The 22,069-nt window shown below is 39.6% G+C and overlaps 1 pseudogene; it reads right to left on the bottom strand.

The window, feature by feature from the left end:
* Window positions 1-5,422: 5,422 nt before the first annotated feature.
* LOC110544020 (L-lactate dehydrogenase A chain-like) lies at window positions 5,423-21,530 on the bottom strand (annotated as a pseudogene).
* Window positions 21,531-22,069: the final 539 nt, after the last annotated feature.

The following is a 22,069-nucleotide window of genomic DNA, read 5'->3' as shown; positions in this document are numbered from 1 at the left end:
AAGGATTTCAAATTGCCTTACATATATTTAGGTTTGTATCCAAAGGTTTCTGACTTTTTTATTTTTCAACCTCAGGATGAGAAGTCTCTTGTAAAAGTGAATAGTCACCATTGTGGAGATGTATAACTGATCCAACTGTCCTGTGCTTGTGACTGGATATCACATTCACAGGTGGGAATGTATGTCCTCCACCCAAATGCTCAGGAAACATTTGTGAGAGGGGCCATGAAGAATGTGAGAGCCACAGTAAAGCAGAGGAGTGTTTTGAAATGCTATCCCCTCTACAAGACATAATTGTCTCATATATGGACTAACAGAAACTTTGATTACCTCTGCAAGACTCACAAATGCTCAAGCCCAGTTAAACATTCTGATGTCGAGGGACAGAGGGCTTAGCCCCCAGCACTAGCTCAGAAATGTGGGAAGTTAACAAGTACTGTAGGAGGGAGAGTCAGTTCAGCAGAGGAGTAGCCACTGACAGGCTCTCTATGAAACAGTGGGTAAAGGTATGGAAAGCTGGACTCAGTGGGTGTTTATATTTATCATACTCGAGAAATGGGAGATATGTCAGAGAGAGGGCTAATGGAAGTACAAAAAGTGAATGCGTGTCATAATGATAAGCATATATTGTATACATCCATGGACATTTCAAAGAATTATAAAACAAAACAAAAAGAAAATAAAAGTTACAAATTATGAAAGTGTCCGGAATAAACAGCTGCAATTTATCATTAGATATATTTAATGCATTTTATCCCTAATCCTTTACACTCAATATATTAATCATAGTAGAATATTTGCAACTGCTAATTGTAATCACTTGTTGAAGTGAAATACGCAATTTCAGAGAATGACAGAAACTGCAATAAAGATCTCTCTAGAGATCAGGGATACAAGGCACATATCTAAACATAGTAAAGGCGATATACAGCAAGCCTATAGCCAACATCAAACTGAATGGAGAGAAACTTAAAGCAATCCCACTGAAATCAGGGACAAGACAAGGTGGCCCACTCTCTCCATATCTCTTCAACATAGTGCTGGAAGTCCTTGCTAGAGCAATAAGACAGTTGAAGGAGATCAAGGGGATACAAATTGGAAAGGAAGAAGTCAAATTATCACTATTTGCAGATGATATGATAGTATACGTGAGTGACCCCAAAAACTCTACCAGGGAACTCCTACAGCTGATAAACACCTTCAGCAAAGTGGCCGGATACAAAATTAACCAATTGGTTTCCCAAAGTGAGGGGAACAGGGACTATTTCTAACAGGAACTCAATGACTGGCTCTTTGGTCTCCCCACCCCCGAAGGGAGGGAGGAGCAGTCCTGTTAGGCCACAGAGGAGGGCTTTGCAGCCAGTCCTGAAGATACCTGATAAAACAGGATTAGATGAATGGGGAGGAGGTCCCCCCTATCAGTGGACTTGGAAAGGGGCACGGTGGAGATGAGGGAGGGAGGGAGGGACTGGGAGGGAATGAGGGATCGGGACATGGCTGGGATACAGAGTTAATAAAATGTAACTGATAAAAAAAAATAAAAAATAAAAAAAAAAAAAGAAATTAGGGAAACAACACCCTTCACAATAGCCACAAATGACATACGGTACCTCGGAGTAACCCTAACCAAGGAAGTCAAAGACTTGTATGAAAAAAAGTTTCAAATCTCTGAAGAAATAATTAGAAGAAGATATGAGAAGATGGAAAGATCTCTCATGCTCATGGCTTGGCAAGATTAACATAATAAAAATGGTCATCTTTCCAAAAGCAATCTACAGATTCAATGCAATGCCCATCAAATTACCAACACAATTCTTTACAGACCTGGAAAGAAAAATTCTCAACTTCATCTGGAATAACAAGAAACCCAGAATTGCTAAAACAATCCTCTACAATAAAAGATCTTCTGGAGGTATCTCCATCCCTGATCTTAAGTTGTACTATAGAGCAACAGTTTTAAAAACTGCATGGTACTGGCATAGAAACAGAATGGTGGATCAATGGAATTGAACAGAGGACCCAGAAATAAACCGACACACTTATGGACACCTGATCTTTGACAAAGACTCCAAAACCATACAATGGAAAAAAGATAGCATCTTCAACAAATGGTGCTGGTCTAACTGGATGTAGAAAAATGAAAATAGATCCATACTTGTCACCCTGCACAAAACTGAAGTCCAAGTGGATCAAAGACCTCAACGTAAAACCAGACACATTAAATCGGCTTGAAAAAAAAAAGTGGGAAATACCCTAGAACTCATTGGTACAGGGGAAAACTTCCTGAACAGAACACCAACAGCACAGGCTCTAAAAGCAACCATCAATAAATGGAACCTCATGAAACAGAAAAGCTTCTGTAAAGCAAAGGACACATTCATCAAAACAAAGCGACCGCCTACAGATTGGGAAAGAATCTTCACCAACCCTTTATCTGACAGAGGACTCATATCCAGTATATATAAAGAACTAAAGAAGCTGAAAAGCAGCAAACCAAGTAATCCACTTAAAAAATGGGGAACAGAGCTAAACAGAGAATTCTCTGTAGAGGAATACCGAATGGCAGAGAAGCACTTAAAGAAATGCTCAACCTCACTAGCCATTAGGGAAATGCAAATCAAAACAACCCTGAGATTTCACCTTACACCCATGAGAATGGCCAAGATAAAAAACTCAAGTGACAACACATGCTGGAGAGGTTGTGGAGAAAGGGGAACACTTCTGCACTGCTGGTGGGAATGTAAACTTGTACAACCACTCTGGAAAGCAATCTGGCGCTTTCTCAGACAACTAGGAATAGCGCTTCCTCAAGATCCAGCCATACCACTACTAGGCATCTATCCAAAAGAGGCTCAAGTACACAAAAAGGACATTTGCTCAACCATGTTCGTAGCAGCTTTATTTGTAATAGCCAGAAGCTGGAAACAACCCAGATGCCCCTCAACTGAAGAATGGATGCAGAAATTGTGGTACATCTACACAATGGAATATTACTCAGCAATGAAAAATAAGGAAATCATGAAATTCGTAGGTAAATGGTGGGATCTGGAAAGGATCATCCTGAGTGAGTTGTCCCAGAAGCAAACAGACACACATGGTATATACTCACTCATATAGACATACAACATAGGACAAACCCACTAAAACCTGTGCATCTAAAGAAACTAAGCAAGAGAGAGGACCCTAACTAAAATGTCCAATCCCCATCCAGAAAGGCAAAGAGGATGGACATCAGAAGAAGAAGAAAACAGGAAACAACCTAGGAACCTACCACAGAGGGTCTCTGAAAGCTTCTGCCCTTCAGACTATCAAAGCAGATGCTGAGCCAGATGGGCAACTGTTGGGCAGAATGAACGGAATTTTATGTAAGAACTGGGAAATAGTAAGAGCTGGAGAGGACAGGGTCTCCACAAGGAGAGCAACAGAACAAGAAAATTTGAACACAGGGAACTTCCCACAGACTCATACTCCAACCAAGGACTATTCATGGAGATAACCCAGAGCCCCTGCACAGATGTAGCCCAGGGCAGTTCAGAGTCCAATTGGGTTACATAGTAATGTGAAGAGGGACTGCCTCTGACATAATCTGATTGGCCTGCTCTTTGATCACCTCCCTCTGGGGGGGGGGAGCAGCCTTACCAGGCCATAGTAGAGGACAATGCAGCCACTTTTGATGTGAACTGATAGACTAAGATCAGAAAGGAGAGGAGAATCTCCCCTATCAGTGGACTTGGGGAGTGGCAGGCATGCAGAGGGAGGAGGGAGGGTGGGATCGGGAGGGGAGGAGAGAGGGGCTTATGGAGGGATACAAAATGAATAAAGTGTAACTGATGAAAAATTTAAAAATAAATAAATAAATAAATATGCAAAAAAAAGATCTCTCTAGAATCATATGTATGGGTGTGCTTTGCTTTATATCCTCCTAAAAAGACACGTTGTAAGACAGCTTTTCAGCTTCTAAAATCTCTTGCTGAGTTGGCCAACTGTTGTTGATATTTCCTATATATAATGATGTAACCAGCCCAAGAAATGCTGAGTTTTTCTAAGTCTATTTGTTTCTCTTATAAAACCGTACTGAAACTGATCCACTGTTTCCAAGAAGTCTAGTTATAAGTATATAGACACCTTGAGTGAAATAGAGCTAAAGTCTTGGGAGCGCGCTAGTATTTCTACGAGGGCTGTATTTAGGGACACAGAATTCAGTACAGTTCATTCTACAAAGAAATTGTGTGCATAGTTTGCACAAATTTTATTTATCAGTCTTCATCAAATGTAGACATGATAATAGAGTCATTGCATCCTTTCTATTGTGTTAGTTTTCTGTACAGAATATGTCTTTAGATTTCAAAAAGAAAGGAAATGAGGCTTGTGAAAAAGACTGCTATTTAACAAATATCATTTAGACATAATATCTGAAAATATTCCAAGAGTATTGGATGTAAAATTAAATATATTTCTCTGTGGTGTTTTGTATACCTTTCAGAACCATTTCTTCCTCTTTAATCATGAATTAATCAACCAAAATATTATGTAATATTTCTAAAGTGTGGAAATCTCATCACTTTGAATGCATTTGTAAACCTCACTTGGCTCTGTCTTCAAAAGTTCAACCTTTTTTGGGCAATAATATTTTTATTTTCCTAAATGCAGGAAAATAAATAATGAAAAGTACATTTCCCTATTTTTAAGCATATTATTTAGATAAATGTCATATGAGCTTTCCCTTACCTTTCATTTCTATGAAGTAGTTTCCAGTAGTAGTTTAATATAAGGTTTTGCACTAAATGTGTAATATTTTACTTAATAATATAAATAATTATATTACATTATTAAAATTATGTAATATTTAACCTTAGAAAGTGAGGTTCTGTCCCAAATGTAGTATTTACTCAATTGCATTAGATGTGGTTAATTAATAAGAATTTTTTTTCATTGTTTAAAGTTCATTTGGAGATTTTGTTGGCATGACACTTGGGTGTGATTCAATAGAGATCCTCCATATACAGATTTTACTTTTTATATAATATTGCAATATAAGCATAGGCACATATAATATTCAAAATAAGACCTTTGAAATATTTACTTATTTACAGATAGAAGCCATGACTAATTGGGAACTTGACTAGGAATGTTTGGTGTGGGTGAGCAGCACAAAGATACCGTAAGGTTCACAGCGCAACTGAAGTCTACACACAATTGACAGTGTACTCAGGAACAGGGAGACTGTCACATTAACCAGGTTACCACCACACAAGTACACCTTAACATCAGGGTATAGCAGTGGACAACTGATGTTTTCACCTAGGCCACCCTAAAACTGCTGTCATAATCAAAGCTCAGTTGAGGAGACAGTGTGTGGTCTCCATAGAAACCCTGCTGTTGCCTGGACAGTGAATTGCTCCGACATAGGAGGGCTTCAGAACTACAGCTCTTCCTGGATCCCCCAGAGCAAATCAGAATTCTTCTTTAAACAATCCTCCTCTTCAGGAGTCAAGTCACCAACCTTCACATCATGTGAGGTTCCATTTAGTCCCAGGACAGACAACACTGAGAAACACACCTTTACTCATGATTAAAGGTCTGCCTCTAATCATGGTGGAAATGGGTTTTACCAGCCTAAGGTTTTCCATTATGCTTCTTCCAAGTCTGCTGAAGAGAGGTCAATGGCCTAGGATATATAACCGTTCAATCTGATCAACTTAGAGCCCTTAGCCACTGTCAATCATCTGCTTGTGAACCTCTTTCCACTGCTCCTTGTCTGCATCAGCGTCTACTAGCTTCGGGTTCCTCAGGGAGACACCAGCTACATCCATGCCACTTCACACAGGCATACTGAAGTCTACATGCTCTCAAGGATCCATTCGTGACAACTCAGTGGATGAACTCCAAGCGTTTCTTCCATCAGGTAAGGGACCTGAACTGAACCCAGACTTTAACCACTCCTGATAACTTGTTTGGTTTCTGTTGTTGTTGTTGTTTTGTTTGCTTGGGTAGAAAGCCACTTATCTTCCAAATCATGTAGGTCAAGATATCCACTGCATTTCAAACAACAAGCCACTTGTGGTTTGGACTGTATTTTTCAAAACTGTGAATGATGAACTTGAATGTTCTGGTTTCTCTGAACTAAATTGAGCTGACGTTCTTCCTCTTGTGGACTGGCCCCTGTTGCAATAATAACCAGCTTGTAGTTTGCAGTCATACTATGGCTGCGGCCAGATGTTTTTGATGTTCACTAAAAAGGTGCCATGCTGGATGCCATGATCTTTCCCCCCAGTTTGTCTTTCATGACATAAAAAGGGCAAGCCAATCTGTCAAGTCTTTTATTAAGATATAGACAGCACAAGCCACGACAACAATACCAACTCCAAAAACTGTATCCTTGTTCTGTGAGTAGGGAGTGTTTTTCCTTAGGAAAATCCATCATATATATATATATATATGTGTGTGTGTGTGTGTGTGTGTGTGCATACATAAATATAGACACACACACAACACATATCCCTAAGACCAAAAATATTTGGATAAATGACTACTAAGAAAAATATCTGAAATGCAAGAAACCCTCAATGAATATTTTAAAAATCATTATTTACATTATAACCTACTTAAAAGAATCCTCAGTGTTTGTGACATGCACAACTTGATTAAAAATATTTAGAGATAGCATACTATGAGTGTGTATGGGCTATATATGCAATTATATATAATATATATTTTTTCTTTTTCTAAATCCTTTTGAGCCACTTATGTCACTCATTTTTGTCCTAAGTCAGTGTTTTGTAGACAAGAGAGTACTACTATACAGACTATGTAAACAAAATAGGGCTGAGGATGTAAACATCAACTCAAATCATATTATCCTTTATGCAACTTCTATGATATATAATTTAAAAACAGTTACAACCTCAGTTGAGTGAAAACATATCAGTAAATGCCCAGAAACATCACTCACATAAGAACATTTAATGACCAAAAGAGCAGACATTTTCAGTTTTAGTGTATAATAAAATTAAGGTTACAATAATGTTAAAAGGTACCTAAATTTTCTATCTACTATTAAAAGTGAAAAATCTTTCATGTCTCAGAAGATTATTCCTGGATTAGCTTATGGAATTTATTTGTGTAGCCAAGTATGAAGATTTTTGTCAGTAGCACATCCCATACCATTTATATTTCCTGCTTATATATTTTTTGTTTTATTGGTTTGTTTTCATTTGAAGAGAAATAAACTTCAAAATGTGATGTGATGCAAAATTGTGTTTCAATAATTTGCAGTCACAGAGGCTTTGATATTTAAAACTGTAATACTAAGATTATGTATTTCACTTAATTTTGCTGCATATATTTTGGAATAAAGCTCTTAATCTCAGAATACTACTTTACCCTCATTGAGAAGATGAGAATTGCTAATTTATACATCCCCAAATACAAACAGCATAATGGTATCCCCCAAAACTCAATGTTATTAGTGGTATGACAAATAAACAATGAGATACTTAATACAGGTACTATGTAACCTAGGTGTTACCAAAAAAACAATATTGTATCCTAGATTTTGGTAATATAGAAGAAAACCTTATTGACAAACTTTTAATAGTTTTTAATAGCTGGGTCTTGATGTAGAACTATTCCCAGTTTTCTGAGGAAAGTACCAGATTCATTTACAAAGTGGTCATACAAGTTTCCGTTCTTACCAGCAATGGAAGAATGTTTCCCTTTCTCTACATCCTCACCAGCATGTTCTGTCACTTGTGTTTTTGATCTTAGCGATTCTGACAAGTGTAATATGGAATCTCAGAGTCCTTTTGAGTTTCCCTGATTACTAAGGACAGTGAGCATTTCTTTAAGCGTTTCTCCACCATTAGATATTCCTCTGTTGAGAATTCTCTGTTTTTGTCTGTATTCCATTTTTTGATTGAATAATTTGATTCGTTTTCCCACAACCAAAGAATGGATAAAGAAAATGTGTTATAATTACGCAGTGGAAAACTACTCAGCTATTTAAAAAAAGAAGGAAACATGAAATTTGCAAGCAATTGGATGGAACTAAAAAAGATCATCCTGAGTGAGATAACCCAGAACCAGAAAGACACAGATGGTTTATACTCACTTATAAATGGATATTAGCCATGTAATACAGGATAGCCACACTAAAATCCACAGACCTAAAGGGGTTAAGTAACAAGGAGGAACGTAGGGAGACTTATGCCCAGATCACAAAGACCCCAAACACCATGAAAAGGCTGACCAAGTATGCAAGAACAAAAAGCCTCTATTTAGCCTCAGACTACCCACCATCCAAAGCAGCATATTAGGGAGGGGAACCCAGAGTAGCTGCAAAGCTGAGTTATTATTATGGTTTAAGCCTGGATCAGGACTTTCAGTTATTTGATTGGTTCTCATTTAGCAGAAGCAAGCTTGTCATAAACTGACTGGTTGGTGCTAATCTAGGGGATTGGGGGTGACTTCTTGAGGTTGTAATGCCAGGATCATGGGACCCTCAGAGACCATCAGGAGACTACTCAATGCAAGAGCAAGAGAGCTTTATTACGAGAGAAAGACAACTAAGGACCCAAGTCTCACTGACGCAGCAGTGGAGAACTGGGACACCACAGAGCCCTGAATGAGCAGGGTTTTTAAAGGGAAAGACTGCAAGCAGGAGGTTTCCATCAAGCAGAAGGGCACACATTTCCATGACAGCAAATGGGGAGGAGCACATGCCTTGACATTACAGGATTAGGTAAAAGTTAGAGGGGAGAGGTGACCTTCTTTAAGGCACATAATCAGAATTGCCTAAGGGATATGATCACAATTGCTATTCTTCTAAGCTATATCATAAACACTGGGGAGAATTTTCCCAACCAATTCTCATTGATTATTGCCAAGGATATTGTCTCTATTTTCTTTTTTTTTTTTTTTTTACTTTTTTTTTTTAATTTTTCATCAATTACACTTTATTCATTCTGCATCCCCCCATAAGCCCCTCCCTCCTCCCCTCGCAATCCCACCCTCCCTCCTCCCTCTGCATGCATGCCACTCCCCAAGTCCACTGATAGGGGAGGTTCTCCTCTCCTTTCTGATCTTAGTCTATCAGTTTCCATCAAAAGTGGCTGCATTGTCCTCTATTATGGCCTGGTAAGGCTGCTCCCCCCCAGGGAGAGGTGATCAAAGAGCAGGCCAATCAGATTATGTCAGAAAGATTGTCTCTATTTTCTATGAAGTATTTATTCTGTGATATTTCCTGGAGGCTGTTGCTAGGAGAGTTAACTTTGTTCTCTGCCAAGTGTACATTCTGTGATATGTCCTGGTACCTGAGTTCAGCTCCCAGTCAAGATGGCTCTCTCTTTCAAAATGGAGTTATACCCAGACTAACTTAAACTCTTCGGAGTGTCCAAGTAACAAGGTGTACCCTGGTAACAAAAAGTGCTAACAAAATGTCTCCAGGTAACAGTATCATTTTGACTAGCTAAGCCAAAGTTTCTAATTAACCTTTAATGTTATGGTTAAGTACTTTAAGGACTTTCAAGGCATTATTAGATTATTGTTTTTTATTTTATTTTCAGGAAGGTTATTGAGTTATTGTATCTCGTTTCCATGGACTATTGTTTCATGTTCTGAGAAATAGAAACTTGATTTAGGCAACTGTGGGAACATTATCAGGAAACAGAAACACAGGCCTACAGTATCTTTTTTTTTTTTTTTTTTTCAATGCAGTTTATTCAGGAACCTTGAGCAATCCTCGGACCCTGGGGAAAGCCAGCCCACAGCTTAAATAGCCTCTGGGTAGCCAACCCAGTCGTGCCACATGGGCAATGCAGATAGGTCCACATACATGGAAGCAAGCCAGATCCTCAGCCTTAGCCAAATGTGGAATTGTTCGTGACAGAGAGCACTCACCATCTGGAAGGTGGAAGGGAGAAACCAGCTCCATCTTCATGGCATAGCATTCCGCAGCTCTCTACAGTTCCCCCTTTTTGTTTTAGATGCATCAGGCAAGAGTAGAGGTCTGATCTCTGATATTAGAAATAAATTGGGACTTTGTACCGATGTTCATTTGGGTGTCATCCACCCAAAGAGCATCAGACCCGTCCGATACCTTTTTCTCAGAGGCAGGACCTGGGGCATCAACCCGCATGCAATCAGACATGCTCTTCTCTGGGTCCAAAGCAGCTGACCCTGAGTGCAGTGCTTAGCCTCGCATCCTGAGCGTATCATTTTAGCTTTTTATGGTATCCAACCATGCTTGGGGAGAATGTCCTGCTTCAATGGCTGTAAAGGCCTGAATGATCATGGCTGCATCACACTGTTGTGAGACTCTAATCTTGCATATATACCACAGGCAAACCAAGGAGACCAACACCAGAAGGACTGCTAACGCTCCCATGCCCGCCCATTCCTTCAGATGATTCATGGCTGCAGCAATCCATGGTGAAAATCCTGTGGCTAGTCCTGCGTCCACTCTGGTAGAATTTAATGTGACAATGGCCACTCTCAGCTGCTCCATCGTAGTATCGAATTCTCCAGTCCAATTACCTAAAATATAGCTCGACAATTGTTTAGACAGATTTGCAGCACAGGAAAAATTCTCATGTTGTATGCTAGTGACACAAAGTCCAGCATACTTTCATTGACAGCCAGGTTGAGCGATTTGCCATAGGGTATCAATTTGCTCCTGCAAGAGGTCAATCCTCTGATTGAACACCATCAAGCTTCCTTTTAGTTGAGCATTAATTCCTTTATGTACAACTAAGGCATGAGCTACATTGGCTAAATGATTATTCAGGGTCTGAGCAGTCTGCCTAGTATGACTCATGGCTAATGCCCTGGTGGTAGCTCCAACAGCCGCCAATGAGATGGTAGTAACAATGGTGGCTGTAGTTCCAAGATCCCTTTTCTGTCTGAAGAGAGTCATAGCGTGAGGGGCATCAATGGGCACAGGCACCCAGTGAGGCATGCAAGTAACCAGGGCATACCTAAATTTACTAGCATTCCAGCATTGGGCAAAAAAGCAAGTATTACCACAATTACTTGGCTCTATCTGCCTAATAATGAATAAAAGTGGGGGATATAGACAAACAGGTGTGGGCTTATAGGAAATATTATGAGAAGCCTTAACCCCTCGTTGGAACATCCTGCATCAGTTCTAGAACTAGCAGTGGTGGTGTCCGAGGTCTGAGTAGGTTCAGGAGACCATTGCCCCCAGGGGCGAGAGGTGCTCCATGCCAATCGACTAACTCCATGTTTTCCTCCAATTTTGAAAGTCATTTAAGGTTCTTAAATTATTTTTTCCCTTTTTTTTAAAATTTTTCATCAATTACACTTTATTCATTCTGCATCCCCCCATAAGCCCCTCCCTCCTCCCCTGTACCAATGAGTTCTAGGGTATTTCCTACTTTTTTTTCAAGCCGATTTAATGTGTCTGGTTTTACGTTGAGGTCTTTGATCTACTTGGACTTCAGTTTTGTGCAGGGTGACAAGTATGGATGTATTTTCATTTTTCTACATGTAGATATCCAGTTAGACCAGCACCATTTGTTGAAGATGCTATCTGTTTTCCATTGTATGGTTTTGGCGTCTTTGTCAAAGATCAGGTGTCCATAAGTGTATGGGTTTATTTCTGGGTCCTCTGTTCGGTTCCATTGATCCACCATTCTGTTTCTATGCCAGTACCATGCAGTTTTTAAAACTGTTGCTCTATAGTACAACTTAAGATCAGGGATGGAGATACCTCCAGAAGATCTTTTATTGTAGAGGATTGTTTTAGCAATTCTGGGTTTCTTGTTATTCCATATGAAGTTGAGAATTTTTCTTTCCAGGTCTGTAACGAATTGTGTTGGTAATTTGATGGGCATTGCAATGAATCTGTAGATTGCTTTTGGTAAGATGGCCATTTTTACTATGTTAATCCTACCAAGCCATGAGCATAGGAGATCTTTCCATCTTCTCATATCTTCTTCTAATTCTTTCTTCAGAGACTTGAAATTTTTTTCATACAAGTCTTTGACTTCCTTGGTTAGGGTTACTCCGAGGTACCTATGTCATTTGTGGCTATTGTGAAGGGTGTTGTTTCCTTAATTTCTTTCTCAGCCCTTTTGTCTTTTGTATACAGGAGGGCTACTGATTTCTTTGAGTTAATTTTGTATCCGGCCACTTTGCTGAAGGTGTTTATCAGCTGTAGGAGTTCCCTGGTGGAGTTTTTGGGGTCACTCACGTATACTATCATATCATCTGCAAATAGTGATAACTTGACTTCTTCTTTTCCAATTTGTATCCCCCTGATCTCCTTCAACTGTCTTATTGCTCTAACAAGGACTTCCAGCACTATGTTGAAGAGATATGGAGAGAGCGGGCAGCCTTGTCTTGTCCCTGATTTCAGTAGGATTGCTTTAAGTTTCTCTCCATTCAGTTTGATGTTGGCTATAGGCTTACTGTATATCGCCTTTACTATGTTTAGATATGTGCCTTGTATCCCTGATCTCTCCAATACTTTGAACATGAATGGATGTTGGATTTTGTCAAAGGCTTTTTCAGCATCTAGGGAGATTATCATGTGGTTTTTTTCTTTCAGTTTGTTAATATGGTGGATCACATTGATGGATTTCCGTATATTGAACCACCCCTGCATACCTGGGATGAAGCCTACTTGGTCATAGTGGATAATATCTTTGATGTGTTCTTGGATTCGGTTTGCAAGTATTTTATTAAGTATTTTTGCATCAATGTTCATAAGGGAGATTGGCCGGAAATTCTCTTTCTTTGTTGAGTCTTTGTGAGGTTTAGGTACCAAGGTGACTGTGGCTTCATAGAATGAATTTGGTAATATTCCTTCTGTTTCTATTTTGTGGAATAGTTTGAAGAGAATTGGTGTTAGCTCTTCTTTGAAGGTCTGGTAGAATTCTGCGCTGAAGCCATCTGGTCCTGGGCTTTTTTTGGATGGGAGACTTTTGATGACCGCTTCTATTTCTTTGGGGGATATAGGTCTATTTAGTTGATTTACCTGGTCCTGGTTCAGCTTTGGTAAGTCAAATCGATCCAGAAAATTGTCCATTTCATTTAGATTTTCAAATTTTGTGGCATATAGACTTTGAAGTAAGTCCTAATGATTGTTTGGATTTCCTCTGTGTCTGTAGTTATATCCCCCTTTTCATTTCTGATTTTGTTGATTTGGGTGGTGTCTCTCGGCCTTTTAGTTAGCCTGGCTAAGGGTTTGTCGATCTTGTTGATTTTCTCAAAGAACCAGCTCTTGGTTTCATTGATTCTTTGAATTGTTTTATTTGTTTCCAATTGATTGATTTCAGCCCTGAGTTTGATTATTTCCAGCCGTCTACTCCTTCTTGGTGTGTCTGCTTCTTCTTTTTCTAGGGTTTTTAAGTGAGCCATTAGGGTGCTTGAATGAGCTGTCTCAAATTTCTTCTTGAAGGCACTTAGTGCTATGAACTTTCCTCTTAGCACTGCCTTCATTATGTCCCACAAGTTCAGGTATGTTGTGTCTTCATTTTCATTGATTTCTAGAAAGACTTTAATTTCTTTCTTTATTTCTTCCCTGACCCAGCTGTCATTTAGTAACAAGTTGTTCAGTTTCCATGTGTGTGTAGGCTTTTTGTTATTTCTGTTATTGTTGAGGTCCAGCTTTATTCCATGGTGATCAGACAAGATACATGGGATTATTTCAATCTTCCTGTATCTGTTGAGGCTTGCTTTGTGACCCACTATGTGGTCTATTTTGGAGAAGGTTTCATGAGGTGCTGAGAAGAAGGTAAATTCTTTTGTGTTTGGGTGTAAAGTTCTGTAAATGTCTGTTAGGACCATTTGATTCATGACCTCTGTCAGAGACATTGTTTCTTTGTTTAATTTCTGTTTGGTTGACCTGTCCTTTGTTGAGAGTAGGGTGTTGAAGTCTCCCACTATTAATGTGTGTGGATCTATATGTGCTTTAAATTTTATCAATGTTTCTTTCACAAATGTGGGTGCCTTTGTATTTGGGGCATAGATGTTCAGGATTGTGATGTCTTCCTGGTGGAATTTTCCCTTGATGAGTATGAAGTGTCCTTCCCCATCTCTTTTGATTAATTTTGGTTGAAAGTCTATTTTATCAGATATTAGAATAGCTACTCCTGCTTGCTTCTTGGGTCTGTTTGCTTGGAAAGTCGTCTTCCAACCCTTTACCCTCAGGTAATGTCTATCTTTGTGTCTTAGGTGTGTTTCTTGTATGCAACAGATTGCTGGGTTTTGTTTACGTATCCATTCTGTTAATCTGTGTCTTTTTATTGGAGAGTTGAGTCCATTGATGTTGAGAGAGATTAATGACCAGTGGCTGTTAGATCTCTTGATTTTGATGTTGGCTGTGGTCATCAGGTTGTGTGCTTGGTTGCTTTTTGTTTTACTGAAGTGAGGTTATTTATTTCCTGTGTTTTCTTGAATGTAGCTAGCTTTCTTGGGTTGTATTTTCCCTTCCAGTGTCTTCTGTAATGCTGGATTTGTTTGTAGGTATTGTTGAAATTTGTTTTTGTCATTGAATATCTTGTTTCCTCCATCTATGAGGACTGAGAGTTTTGCTTGGTATAGTAGCCTGGGCTGACATCTGTGTTCTCTTAGGGTCTGCATGATATCCGTCCAGGCCCTTCTGGCTTTCATAGTCTCTGTTGAAAAGTCAGGTGTGATTCTAATGGGTTTGCCATTATATGTTACTTGGCCTTTTTCCCTTACAGCTTTTAGTATTTTTTCTTTGTTCTGAATACTTACTGTTTTGATTATTATGTGGCGGGAGGATTTTCTTTTCTGGTCAAATTTGTTGGGTGTTCTGTAGGCCTCATGTATTCTAATTGGCCTCTCCTTTAGCTTGGGGAAATTTTCTTCAATGATTTTGTTGAAAATATTTTCTGGGCCTTGGAGAAGGGAGTCTTCTTTTTCCTCTATACCTATTATTCTTAGGTTTTGTCTTTTCATATTGTCTTGCATTTCTTGGACGGTCTGTGTCAGGAATTTTTCGGATTTAACATTTTCTTTGACAGATCCATCGATTTCTTCCATTGTATCTTCTACACCTGAGATTCTTTCTTCCATCTCTTGTAGTCTGTTGGTTATGCTTACCTCTGTAGTTCCTGTTTTCTTCCCTAGATTCTTCCTTTCCATTATTTCTTCCATTTGTGTTTTCTTTAATTTTTCCAATTCTATCTTCAGGTCTTGAGTTGTTTTGTTTACTTCCTTCACCTGTCTGATTGTACTTTCCTGTTTTTCTTTTAGTTCCTTCAACTCTGTTTCTATCATTTCATTCAGTGTTTTAAGCATTTCCTTTCTAAAGGCCATAAACTGTTTGGCTGAAGCTTCCTCTATTTCTTTACGGATGGCAATATTCTGTTTGAGTTTATCTTCCTCTATGTCTTTACGAATCTTATTTGTTTCCTCTGTTATCATCTTCATGAGCATACTTGTTAGGTCATCTTCTTGGATTTCAGTTATGGTGGGGTGTCCAGGGCTACTTGCCCCTGGGTAACTGGGTTCTGGAGATGCCATATTGCTCTGTCTTTTGTTGCTTGAGCTTTTACGCTGGCCTCTACCCATTGTGTTATCTTAGGTGTTTGGGGTTATTTTCTGGTGGTACCTGGGGATCCTGTGGTGGGTGGAGAGAATCCCCTTTGCAGAAAGCTGGTTTTTCCTGAAGGATGTCTTCTCAGCTTTTTGGGTATAGTCCCTGGATGGCTGGTGTTTTTTCAGGAGTTGCTCACCTCAGGGATATAGACCTGAGTGGTAACTGTGGTCTTTGTTAGTCAAGAGGGTTCTCCTCTCACCCAGGGAAGTCCTGAGGGCAGCTGCCCTGTTTCTGGGTTTCTTGTTGTTGATTTAATGATCAGCTGCTGTGACCCAGTTGGACATCAGGCGCGCCTCAACTGTTTGTGCTTGTGTCTGGAGCACAGCTGAGTGCTGGTGCCTCAGCCCCACTAGACTGCTAGACTTTTTCTAGGGAAGGATTGGGTGATTTAGATCAGTACAGTTTCCTTCCTTCCCCGTGGATTCTCTGGAGACACGGACTCCTAGTGTCTTTTTTTGCCCTGGTGCACACTGCTCAGTGTCCGCCAGCTGGCTGGCCTCAGAAATTGCCTGTGCCTGGAGCACAGCTGTGTGATGGCGGCTCAGTCTCTGCCAGCTCTCTGGTGTGCAGAAACTGCCTGTGTCTGCCTTTGCGGCTTTTGGGAGCCTGAGTGGCTCCCTAAACTGGGTAATTTTCCGGGGACCTTTTCAGGTTGGGGGTGAGCTGAGTGCTCTGAGATCGGACCCGCCGTTTCTATCTCCGGAGGCGAATCAGGCGTGCAGGCAGGCAGGGCTCTGTGCTGGAACCTGGGTCCCTGGCTCTGGCTCTGGGCTGGCTCCTGGGGTGCCCGTGGAACCCGCCTGAGTCTTTTCCAGGGGATGTCTGGGTGACCTAAGGCCGGTCCCAATCGTTTCCTTTACCCTGGGGTTATCTCTCGACTGAAAATTCCAGTCTCTGATAGTGTGGTGCCCAAGGTTCAGTCTGGGACCGTGACCAGAGACACTGGCTTGTGGCTCTGGCCTGGGGCTGGGGCTGGGGCTGGCGGCCAGCAGGCAAGCGTCTTGCGGAACAGGGATCTCTTCCGAGGTTTAGCTGGGTGAGTTAAAAGCTGATTGAATCCCCCACGGTGGGGTATCCTCTCACCTGGGAAACACAATGACTGTGTTTTATGGCCGAGAGTTCTGATTGCTCGTCACTGTGCTGATCGTGCTGTGTTGCTGCTCAGAATGAGAGTCCTCCGGGCTCCGCCATCTTGCCCCTCCTCCCTACAGTATCTTATGAAGCCTGTGTTGGCAGCACAGCTGCTTCAGAAGGATGCTTATATCTCATTCAGAAGGGACACAGAATAGACACCAAAAGCAGTTGAAGAAAGAGAACAGGATGGGGATCTGAACATATGTCTTCTGAAGGACATGAACATGAACGAAAGACTACTGAGACTCAGAGCCAAACTTTGGGGAGAGCCAAAGTTTTACGAAAAGTGAGGGGATAGAATGACCCAGAGGGAACCCAAGCTCTACAAGGAGACCAACAAATCCAAAAATCTGGATCATGGTGGGATTGCAGAGCCTGATGCACCAAATAAGGACCATTCATGGAGAGGCCCTAACCCCCTTTTTCAGATGTAGCTGATAGGCAGCTCAGTTTCCATGTGGGTTCCCCAGTAAGGGGAGCAGGGGCTGCCTTTGACATGGACTTTGTTGCCTGCTCCTCAATCTCAAACATGGACTTTGTTGCCTGCCCTCTAGTAGGGCCGTATTGCCAGGCAGAGGATCCAGGTAGTCCTGATGAGTCTTAGTAGGCTAGGTTCAGATAGTAGGAGAGGAGGGCTCCCTTTTCTGAGGACTAGGGGAGGAGGATAGGGGAGAAATAGGAGGGAGGGGGAACTGGGAGAAGAAGAGGGAGGGGTCTACAATTGGTACATGAAGTGAATAAATTATAAAAAATAAAAAGTATTTAGTACCACAGTTATGTGAAATTAACCCTCTTTTAAGTATTTTTGGTTGTCTTGTTTCTGAGATAGGGTCTTGATGAGTAGCTCTAGTTGGCCTGAAACTCAATATAAAAAATATGGTGGACTTGCACTCATAAAATGCACTCACCTCTGCCTCCTGAGCACAGAAATAAAAGATATGCACCAGTACACCTCAAAAATCATGATCAGAATCTTTAATATGTTTTTTATTACCTAACTTGAGATATTTGGAAAATCATAGTTGAACATTATGGATTTTTAGTCATTTTTTTCCTCTTTTCATTGAAGCTTTCTTCCTCCTCCATTTTTTTCTGCTTTGCTTCCATTTCATCTTTTTTCTTTCTCTTCTATGATTCTTATTTTTATTCATCCCATCTGTAATCTAAGATTCCAGGCAAATTTTTACAGTCACCTTCTAATTCAGATCAATTAATTCTAACCTATATAAAACCCAAAGCACCTGTTTATCCCTAACAGTTTTATACAAAATTGCATTTTGTTGCTGTAAATATGAATTTGAGTGTAAACCTTGTCATTTTGGTAAGCAAAACACCAAGTAATAAAATTATGGTTTTGGGGGAGATTTTGTCTTGTAACTAGTTACCATCAAAATGAACCTTTTTTTGTGCTCCCTCAAGACAGTAAAAATTCTGTCTTAGAAAAAAGACATTTCAGTCAGTGATGTGAGAGACCAGCTCCAGGACACAGGGTGAAGCAAGTTGGGTCACAGCATCTGAGATGACCAGCTGATGCCTGGTGTTTCTCTCTGTGCTTAACTCTAAATCTTCCAGAGTGGTCGCTTTGCTACTGTTTATATACACTTTATCTCTTAAACTTCCTTGCTGATAGTCTTGCTATTTGGGGCTCTCTATATATACAGTTTAATTCTATATGTGCAGTTTAACTCCCAAGGGCCCTCGGTCACGAGAACCTTTCAAGAAAAAGACAGCAGAGGGACATAATCAGTTAAGCCAGGTGGCTCCTTTAATTCAGAGTACAAGTGGTTGCAGTCCTCAGTTTCTTGCTGCAGATACAATGAGTTTTGAAAAGAAAAACCTTAGTCCCTTTAAGCTTAATGGCTTAGGAGTGAACAGCAGCCTTCTGGAAAGTAGAGTCCTAATTAAGAAGGCCAATAAAACATTCCAGACTGCTTATCATGTACTAAACTTAATAACATAGAAACATACAAAATCATACACATTTGCCAGACAAAGCCAGCAGACAGTGACAAACCTCAGACACACACACACACACATGCAATCAATAGACAGTACAAGGGAGGTCCCAAAGACTCCATTCATCCACATATATGTAGATATACAGATATTAATATACATATGTACATATATAAAATATATATACAATTAGACAGACATATTTTGGATGAAGTAGGTGGCTTCAATGATTGTTTAATTCTGTCTTGGGAATTATACTCTCTAATACAAAGGTTCTCTATCCATGGAAAAATTATATCATTCAAAATTAGATACAATCAGTACATAAAAGAGGAGTTACTGTAGGACTATTGATCACACTACCTAACTAGATTTTTTAATTATAAATATAAGGCAGTGGTTTTATCTATATGCTGATTATGAGTTCATAGCAGGAGTTTTATCTTATTATATCAAATGTACATTATGTGTTTAAAGAAAGATTTTTATGTCAAGGTTTTGTTAAGAAAGAGGCATCTGTCTTGTATTATATAGCTAACCATTTATTCTTTGTTTCTCTATTCATATGTTCTTTCTTATCATGGTGTATACCTGGGTCTCATCCTTGGACTAAACCTAGAATGAAATTATTTCCTTGACTATTAAATTCTTTCAATCTAGTTTTCCTTCTTGGTGTAATTCAAGAGCTAGACATATTTTCGTATGTCCACAGAGCTCCTAGAAGTTTTTGCTATACTGCAGGAGAGTTTTAAAATTACTTGAATCAATCAGAAATTATTTAAAATCATCATCAGGGGTTATGAAATCATCAATTAGTTTAAAGAGCATATGTCATGAAGGTACATCTTCAAAATAATCTGCAAGAAATCTGCCCAACAGAGTGAAGCAAGAACGTCTCATCAAGGGTCTCTGTCTCTGCCAGGCCAGATATATTAGACAGGCATGGAAAGGCAGCATAGCAACAATAAGCAGTCTTGAGGCAGAATCCTTGGGGCTCTGCCTAAACCAAGGATACATCCATTTGTCAGCTGTGCAAAAATGACTGAGCTGCTTCCAGGAAGCTCACTTGCTTTCTTTTGTCAATCCACCATGCAATTGCTCCCAGCAGTGTGCACTGAAAGAGAGGACTTCATGGGAACTGTCCCAACCAGGCAGATACTAAGCACAGATAAACTAATACAAAATACATTTTGCCCACTATGAGTTTTAGAAAATTTACAAGGAAAGTTTAATTAAATCAAGTTCTGAACAAAATTAGATACCAATGATTTTGTATAAAACTCTGACATAAACTGTAATAAAGATTATGAAGATTAAAGATAGATTTGCCAAGGTATATATGTGTATGTGTGTGTGTCTGTGTGTATGTTTGTGTGGAAGTATGTAGATAAAAAGCTTATAAATGCCTTATTGCATTTAGTTAGCATAAATGTCTTATATTGCAAATTCTGAATTTCTCTCTCTATAAAGAAAAGCTTAAAGTTTTGCAAACACAGCATGTTTTTTTTTGTACCACTTGAAAGTAAAATGATGGAATAAATTCTGTAGATGCAGCTGCATATAATCACATTAAATGTGATATATGCTACAAACATAAATACACATGTTATTAAGCTTCTTTTTACAAATTCAAAACAGAAAAAAATCAGTTTAAAAAGACAGATTTATTTAAATTCATGTTTTCAGAGGCCTTTTTAGGTAGTGGACAGCATTGTTTCTTTAAGCCTGCCCTAAAGGATAAATGTGACTGAGCAGTATGAGGTGACATCAAGATGCTCAAATCTATGTGAAAATATAGGAAATAATATGAATTTGCTGTTCCTAATGGCTGACAATTAGTATTTTACCTGTAGGAACAGAGTCAGCATTTCTTACTCAAAGTTGAAATGTTGACATTACAAATTAGCAAAATTGCATGTGCTTAAAGCAATATAAAACGTGTAGGCTGCAATTTCACAGGTCAAAAGCCCAATGTCAGTGTTTCTGGGCTAAGCACCAAGCGCTGGCAGGGCCAAGTCACTCTATGGAAACTCCTAAAATACTTCTTTATTCTTGGATTGTGACCTCATTCTCATTTCATAAGTAGTTGTAATTCATATCCATGATCCTTATTTCATAGTTACATACTTCTCTCACTGATTTAACACCAGACCTTTTGCTTTTATTGTAAACTAACCAAAGATAATCTCTTCAGTGAAAGATATATTCTCTTTATTATATTCAGTTTCAATTACGTATAAATAAATGTCAGTATTTCTGGTACCATTTCTCATTACTACTGACTGTAAGTGACTTAGTTCTCAGTGTTAATTTTCCTCTTTTTTATTTTTTGTCTTTTCAATGTTTTTAATTAGTTTATTTATTTATTTATTTTTACTTACTACATTTTATTCACTTTGTATCCAGATATAGCCCCACCAGCCCTCCTCCCAGTGTCAGTCCTACTTCTCCCCCATGGCCCTCCCATAGTCCACTGATAAGAAAGGACCTCCTCCTCTTCTATCTGACCCTATCCTCGTGTCATCAGGGTCTCATCAGGACTGGCTGCACATCTTCTTTTCTGGCCTGGCAAGGCTGCACCCCCCAGGGAGTGCTGATCTAAGAGCCAGCCACTGAAGTCATGACAGAGACTGCCCCTGAGCTCTTTACTAGAGAACTCACTTGGAAACTAAGCAGGCTATGGACTTCATCTGAGCAGGGGTTCTAGGTCTTCTCCATGCATGTTCTTTGGTTGGAGAATCGGCCTCTGCAGGTCCCCCTGGGCCCAGGGTTTTTGGCTCTATTGGTCTTGTGGAGCTCCTGTCTCCTCTAGGTCTATCTATCTCACCTTTCTTCCATAAAGTTCCCGCATTCTGAACAAAGTTTGGCTATGAGTGTCAGCATCTCCTTTGACACCCTGATAGGTTGTTTTTCAGAGGCCCTCTGTAGAAAGCTCCTGTCCTGTTCTGTCTCTTTTCCTACTTCTGATGTCTGTTTTGTTTGCCCTTCTGAATGAGGTTTCAGTCTCTTCCCTAAATGGCCATCCTACTAAAAGTAATCTCTAGATTCAATGCATCAAAATACCAAAACAATTTTTCACAGAACTTGAAAAAAAAAATTCTCAGTTTCATAGGGAAAAACAACAACAACAAAAACAAAAACAAAAGCAGACCAGAAGAGGTAAAACAATCCTTTACCATATAAGATCTTCTGGAGGTATCTCCATCCCTTATCTCAAGCTGTACTATAGAGCTGTACTACAGTAATAAAAACTGCACTGTACTAGCATGGAAACAGACTGGTAGATCAATGGAATTAAACTAACAACCCAGAAATAAAACCACACACCTACGGTTACTTGACTTTTGACAAAGAAGCCAAAACCATACAATGGAAAAAAGATATAATCTT

The sequence above is a fragment of the Meriones unguiculatus genome, chromosome 9 (assembly GCF_030254825.1).
Source record: "Meriones unguiculatus strain TT.TT164.6M chromosome 9, Bangor_MerUng_6.1, whole genome shotgun sequence".
NCBI classification, from domain to species: domain Eukaryota; kingdom Metazoa; phylum Chordata; class Mammalia; order Rodentia; family Muridae; genus Meriones; species Meriones unguiculatus.
The sequence above is the reverse complement of the archived record's forward strand: the minus strand, read 5'-3'. Positions and strand labels throughout refer to the sequence as shown.